The sequence below is a fragment of the Pteropus alecto genome, unplaced genomic scaffold (genome assembly GCF_000325575.1).
Source record: "Pteropus alecto unplaced genomic scaffold, ASM32557v1 scaffold106, whole genome shotgun sequence".
Taxonomy (NCBI): domain Eukaryota; kingdom Metazoa; phylum Chordata; class Mammalia; order Chiroptera; family Pteropodidae; genus Pteropus; species Pteropus alecto.
Window position 1 is genome coordinate 11,869,837 of NW_006442103.1, and position 7,348 is coordinate 11,877,184.

Here is a 7,348-nt window from a genome sequence, read left to right on the forward strand (position 1 = left end):
GGTAATCAAACTTGCTCACCATGAGGGGCCAGAGTTGCTTCCACGTAATGAGGGGAAAAAGTGAGGGGAGTAGGGAGAATATGTTGGGAACCCAAGGACTTTCCTGAGAAATAATCGCAAATGGGCAGTCGTAACAATTTCAGCTCCGACTTCTTGTGGGAGCAGAGCATGTACCTCTTTGTGTTCAATAGTATCAGCCTCCCAGGCAAGAATCCAGACCAGCTGACGTATTGGCCGTGTGTGAGAGAAATCCAGATAGTGCAGATGAGGGAGGAGGGGGATCGTCAGTATCGATTATGGTTTAAAACCAGAGCTAGTAAAGGGGACTCTGGCTTAATTAACTGACCCTCTTGCTGTCACTCTTCAGAAGCTGCTTCTGGCTAACACCTTGAAAAAGACTCTCTGGTTAATTAGACTTGTACCTCATTTCTCAGGGAAGAATCAAGGTAATTTTGATTCTTCACAAAAATGGAGGCTCCCTACAGGAAAGTGGGAGCCAGACACAATCAGGACGCAAGACGGTCTGAGCAGTGCCAGGGGTGGGCTGTGACGGACACCTCTCATGTGCCCCACGAGATCCTCTTGGATCTTGTCTCCTGCCTCTCGTTTTAGTCGTCACTGTGTTAACCCGCTCTGCTTGAGCTTTTGCCTACTTCAAGTAGATATGGTCTTATAGTAGCTCGACTTATGCTTGTGTGTAGAGCAGCCTGCCTCCTCTCTCAGGATTTCTTGTTGTCCCCAAGGCTTTGCATGCTGCAGAGTCCTGCTTAGCACTCACACACCTAAAGCCCAAAAGTAAGGGGGAGTTCATGCTTGAAGGAGCAAATATTTGACTAGTAGGAAAAAGGAGTTGGGGAATAAATTCTTTTCCTTGCTTCCTCCCAGATTGAGTATTCTGAGTATAACTTATGCAGCTTCTCAGAGAGCTACACCATGAAATCAGTCACATGTAGCAGCCGCCAGCTCAGTAATGCATCCGTTTTCCCTGACTCTCGCTCCCTGGACTTGTACATCCTAACAGGTGCATAAGCTTTCATCTCAGGCTCCACTTCCTGGGAGATCCAGATGAAGACACTACTTGACAAAAATTGCCGTGAAGATTGAATTTTGAAAAAAACAAAAAACAAAAATCAAAGTGATTTATAAGCACATTAGGTATTAGCACATTATGTAAATGTTAGCTTCTAGTTATTGGGTCTGTTTCAAATTTATATTACAATTATAGTGGAACCGAAAAATCCATAGGCTGTAGAACAGGCAGACATATACTCTCTTGTTACTACTCCCAGTCTATTTCTTTGAATCTTCATCTTGATCATCCTGAGTTACAGAGTATTTGTCACTCCATCTACTCGCCTTTAATTTTAAAGGCCACCTCCTCCAGGAAGGCTCCTGGATTGATCCAGCCCCTTTTCCAACGCAAAGATGATCATCACCACCACTAACAAACACAATCTGAGACCATAGTTTTAGGGAGACCCTTCTCATCTAGATTTAGTCTCGTGTATTACATGTGAATTTCCTGAGAGCAGAATCTGTGTTCACCCTTTAATGCAACTCTTGGGTAGATGAAACATTAACTGTCGGGCTCTACAGCTGCTTCTCCCTCCAGATGGCAAGATCCCCTAGGGCAACGCAGCTGAGCTGCGCAAACCCTTCCATACTTTCACCTGACCTCCCCTCTGACCAACAACCTAAAAGTGATCGAAGGGAGTCAGTGTAGTGTGGGGGACAGTACTGTGAAGATGGATTTGTGATAAAAAGACTCTCGTTCAGGTCCTGGATCCACCGCTTAAATGTTGCAGGACTCCGAGCCCAGCATCTTTGTTTATAGAAGGGGCGTGCATCCTTACAAAAGCATCCCTGAGGTATTGTCGTGAGTCACACGTAGGAAATATACTGAAAATGGATTTTTAAACTGCAAAGGCCTCATGCACCTATGAATTGGAGTTATCACTGCTCTCCATGCAGACCCTGTGGGGGGAAAAAAAGAACGGGCCTCTTTTGCTTGAACAATTTGTTCTGCAAGTCACAGAGCACAATGGGGACCTTTACTGATATTTGACTTTAGGGCCAAGAGATTTGCCCTAAGCAGCTGGGATCAGGGGAAGCAAGAGAAATGTAGCGAACAAAGCTTTGGTCTAATACTTTATTTTAACCAAAAATAACTCATATTTGTAAAGCATGTTAGCATTTACAAAGTACATTTCACAAAGTGCATCTCATTTTTTTCTCCCAACTCTGTGAGTCAAGTATAGTTTCCCCCATTTTATAGATAAAGGAAATTGAAGTTAAAAGAGCTTAGGCACCTGGTCTGAGGACCAAAGCACAAGAACAGTGGGTCCAGAACTCCCTCAGCACCTCTGGGTCCTGAGTGCATGCTTTTCTCCTTAAGGCCTACTAAGCTTGACCTGGCCTGATCCATCCTGTGGCTTTTCTGTTGTTTTTCATCCTGGATCCAGCTGCAGGTCTAATACATTCCTGACCCTTGGAGAAGTCAGTCGGGTTGGCAGAAAAAGGGAATTCTCAAGGCTCTCCTAAAAACCTAGTGCATAGCTAGGGTGCTGCCCAACAACTTTGAGAAAATAACAACAAACAAAAAAACACATTTAATGTCTGTCTCATTGCATGTTGAAGCTAAAATATGGCCCTATTTTTTTTTTTGAAGAACCACTGACTTATAGAAATCAGTCAAAGTTCACAGTCTCCAGATACTTACATGTCAGACTGCTCCAGACTGCTCACATGTCAGAGAGTGAGGTGAACATGCCCATCCAACCTGGTCACTGGGACACCTGCTCAGATGCAAAGATCTTCACCTATAAGCACGAGAATTTCTGCCAGGGCCTCTGTCTTTGGGCTCTGGCTGAGTCCTCAAGGTTACAGAAAATAGGAGTGGGTCGTTTCTCAGGAAAAGGAAAAAAAGAGGCAGCATATGGTAAATGGAGGCAAATTCCTTTAGCGTGGCTCTTTGGAGGGAGAAGGGTAATTCACCAGATGCAGGACAATCTTTGCAGCTGGGTGGTGCAGTATAACACCGTGGAGCAATTGAGACTGAATTACAGAGACTTTGATTATGAGATTAGGTTTTCTGTAAGGCAGCCCAGCTGACACTTGGCGTCTTCTCCAGTGGGAGCCAGGGTAGTTCGAATGGGCTCAGGTTTGCAAATGACTCTACCCTTTCATTAGCAACCCCAGGATAAAACAGAATTGGTGGTGAGATTTTAATGAAGTGTTTAGAATCCTTCGATGAGGCCTTTAATGGTGCCAAAAACATTCTCTCCCTTCCGCAGACCAAAGGAAGGGCAACCAGGCCCCCTGAGAGGTCATTCGTTTATCCCCTGACTGTACTTCTTATAGATCATCCTAAATATTTGGAGCAACAGAGGAAATGCTAAAATTTTAGAGCTGTTTCCCCCCGCCCCCTTTCCATTGAAGGTCAAAGCTATAAAGCTTGGAGCAAGAAGAAGGTCGTCTAGAATGTGACTTTAGAGCCAGAGCCCAGGACAAAGTGACAACAATATTGTGTTAAGAATGCTACCACTCGAAGAGCCTAAACAACCTCTTCTAACTGTTGCCTCCTTTCTCCTGCCTTGGTGCTCAGCTGAGCACTACTGAAAATTTCCTGGCAGAAAATAATTGAGTGAGCCACTGACCTTGAACCTCAAAAGCAGAAGCAGAGTTCTCATGGACATTGTGCTCCTGGCCATTGAGTTTTTTCCATCTATGGCTTTTGCTTTCCATACTTCAGTTTTCCTTGTTTTGTTTTGGCTAATGATGGCTTTTTTTAATTGAGTGGCTATTTTTAGCCGATGACAAAAAATATGTACTTTGGAGACTTTCTTGTAATTAATCCCCAACAAACCACGGGCTAAGTAATGTTACTTTTATTTTACTGAAGGGGAAACTGAGAACACGGAGGTTAAGAAACTTGTCCAAGTTCATGCAGATCGTAAGCGTAATTGAGCCAGAACTTGACCCCGGATCTGACCAACTCCACTAGGTGCTCTTTACCCATGGCCGCATTACCGTCTCTGTGTCTGTGGTACCCTCCAGCCCCTTAGTAGCTACATGACCTTGAGCGAATCATTTTTCCTCCTTGGACCGTAATTTCTTCATGTGCAGAATGAGGATAATAATAATTTCTATCTCATAGGATTTTTGTTAGGAATAAATTGTATACGTTGTATAAACACTTTGCCGTATCTGACACATCATGAGTATTTCGTAAATGATCAGGGTGATGACAGGGTGATGAGGAAGAGAAGGCGGGTGAAAAAGAAAGGGGGATGTCCAGAGACAGTGCTTTCCTCTCCATCTCTAGAGCAGAGGTGGCGATTGCCTTGTTTATTTGTTAGGATTCTCTAAGAAACAGAAACAATAGGGGAGGAGTACAGAAGAGAAGAACGGGACAGAGAGATTGAGATTTTAAGAAACTGGCTCCTGTGATTATGGAGGCTGGCAAGTCCAAACTCTGCAGGGTAGACCAGCAGGCTAGAAACCCAGAAAAGAGCTTGAGGTTGTAGCTGAAGTCCAAAGGCAGTCTGACAGAATTCCTCTTCTGGGAGAGGTCAGTCTTTTTTCTTTTAAGATCTTCAGCTGATTGGATGAGGCTACCCATATTCTGGAGGGTAATCTGCTTTACTCAAAGTCTAACATTTAAATATTAACCTTATCTAAAAAGTACCCTCACAGAAACACCTAGTGTTTGACCAGATATCTGGGTTCCATGGCCTAAACAAGTTGGCACATAAAATTAGCTGTGACACCTAGGCTTCCCAACCTAAGTGTACTCGTTGTCCAACCAGAGCCTCCAGGGCAAGGACCACAAATGTCCCCATCTAAGTAGAGATGAATGAACAGTCCCAGCCACCCGACTTTAGTGCTGCCAGAGGTAGAAAGAATGAGCAAAAAGAGACCCAGGCTGCCCCTTAACTGCACAGCGGCTGCTGTTTTTATGCCTCATTCCCTGCCTGGGGCTCCTTCTCTCTCTGCAGCCTTTTAGCAATGTCCCCAAGCAAACAAATGAACCAAGCAGGAGAGGGCAGAGGGCAGAGGGCTGACAAGTTGTAAGATAGAAGAGATACTATAAATACTTTGGTCAACCGTCCACCAAGTCATAAAAGAGAGACCCGCCCTTCCCGCCTCGCTCACTCATCTCCACCTGCCCCCAAAAAAGAATGATTTGGTTATATGGACAGCAGCCTCCTGGAGAAACGCCAACACTATCCCTGGGCATAGTATCACGAGACAAAGAAATCTTGACAGGCTGAAATGATGGTCTGACTCTAACGAAATAAAACATAATAGAAATAAATGTGCAATCCTTCATTTAGGTCTAGAACAAAGCGAAATAAAATAAAGCACTGACCAAGAAGGATTCAAAGAGATCTTCCAGTTTAAAATCGCACCTGGCTAACATTCCCCAGTGAATCCTTTGTCAACTTTCCCTCCAAAATACCCACAGAAATAGAGATGAGGATGAAAACTCACAACACTGAAAATGAAGATGGATGAATGACTTAATGACAGAATCCTGAGGGAATCTCTGCTTTCTAAGAAGCAAGCAGAACTGGAATGAAAAACCCTTCCTGGGTTCAACCTCTGTCATACGGGGGTTTTGTCTCCCTGTGATAGAGCTGGTGCTCATCTCTTCTTCCTGGGCCCGGAGATGGACTACATTTCATGGACTGCCTTACAGCTGCACTTAGCCACGTGCCTGAGTTCTGGTCAACAGAATGTGAGCAGAGTGACGTGTTTCACCTCCAGGGCTGGCCCAATAGCACCTCCCAAGCACAGTCCTCCATGTTCTCTATCTCTATTCTCTGACTGAATGGAGAGGGTACCAGAGACTTAGAGGAGGGTGGAGACACAGGATGGGGAGAGCACATGGGCCTCTATGAGTAGGAGAACTAGCCCCTGCCCCATGTCCCAACACCATTGTACACTACGAGTGAAGAATAGTTTTTACTATGTTAACCAACTGAGATTTTGGAGTTGTTTGTTATAAAATACAGTTTACCCTGATACACCCACAAAACAGAGATGATCTAAGAAGTTTGGAAGACACGCTATAACTGGCATTCTCCGATTCCTAAATGATACTATTCTATTAGTGCACACAAGGAAACGGTTGTAGGTGGAAGCAGCAATAGGGAAAATCTTGGCAGCTGTACATACTGCTAATTGTAATTTTCCCTTCATTCAACAAATATTTATTATGTACATACTATTGCCAGGCTCTGTGGTAAGTATTGGTAGTATAAAAATAAATAATATAGACATAGATCCTAACCTTGTATAGATGACCGTCTAGTGGAACATACAAAACATGAAACAAATCATTAGTATAAATGAGTTTTTGAAAGAAGACATTATAGGCCACCTTGGTGGCAGGAAGATGCGTCATCTAGATGGTAAGTAAGTGAGATCTAGTGTGTTTATTAGTATAGCACATTAGAAATGAGAGCAGGAGAAGCTGTGTCACTGAGAATTAAACTGGAAATCATATACGTTGACTTGTCCACTGACTTGCTCAGTGGACACAGAAAGGAGGCCAAGGTGGTCTACATGCCCTACCGGGAGGAAAACACCAAGCTTAGAAGATCTTGCTTCACTCAAGGTGAGCGAGAAAAAATTTTCTGGTAAAGAGCCTAAGGTACAGGGGAAAAGGAATATCAGCCAGAAACCTCTGCGAGAGGCATACTGTTGAACGCACACAGAGCTCTGAGGCCCAGGTGGGGTCTGGGAGGGCAGATTAATTTTCAATTTTTTTTTTCGAGTAGAAATATGACAAAACTATCAAATGTTCATTAAATCATTTGTAAAAGGAGACTAATGGTTTATGATTCTATTTAATCTCTAATTATATAAGACTTACGATCTTTTTAAAACAGAAAATTAAAACTTACCATATCCAAATAATTTGTGCCAGACCAAATATTTTAGCCATTTTGGTCATTTTAGTCATTCTACACCTCTGAAAATATGCTACAGGACCCAGAAGAAAATTTCCAGACATTTTTAATAGAATGCAAGAATACAGTGCGTCTAAGAAACAAATAAAAATCAGAACACAATGAAATAAAAACAAAATAATACAATTAACAGAGAGATGGATGGATGATATATAAAAGAATTTGAAGTAAAGCAAAAATGTTTATTAGAAGAATTAGAGTTTACTTTGGAGATAGCAAAAAGGAAGATTTTTATTTTTATTCTAGAAAGTAGAATCAGTAATCTGAAGGACACATTTGAGAAGCACTCCCAAAACTTAGAGCCAAGGGCAAAGAGATGAAAGTGAGAAGGAGAAAAAGAAAACCACAGACATGTTGAAATTAATTGGGGG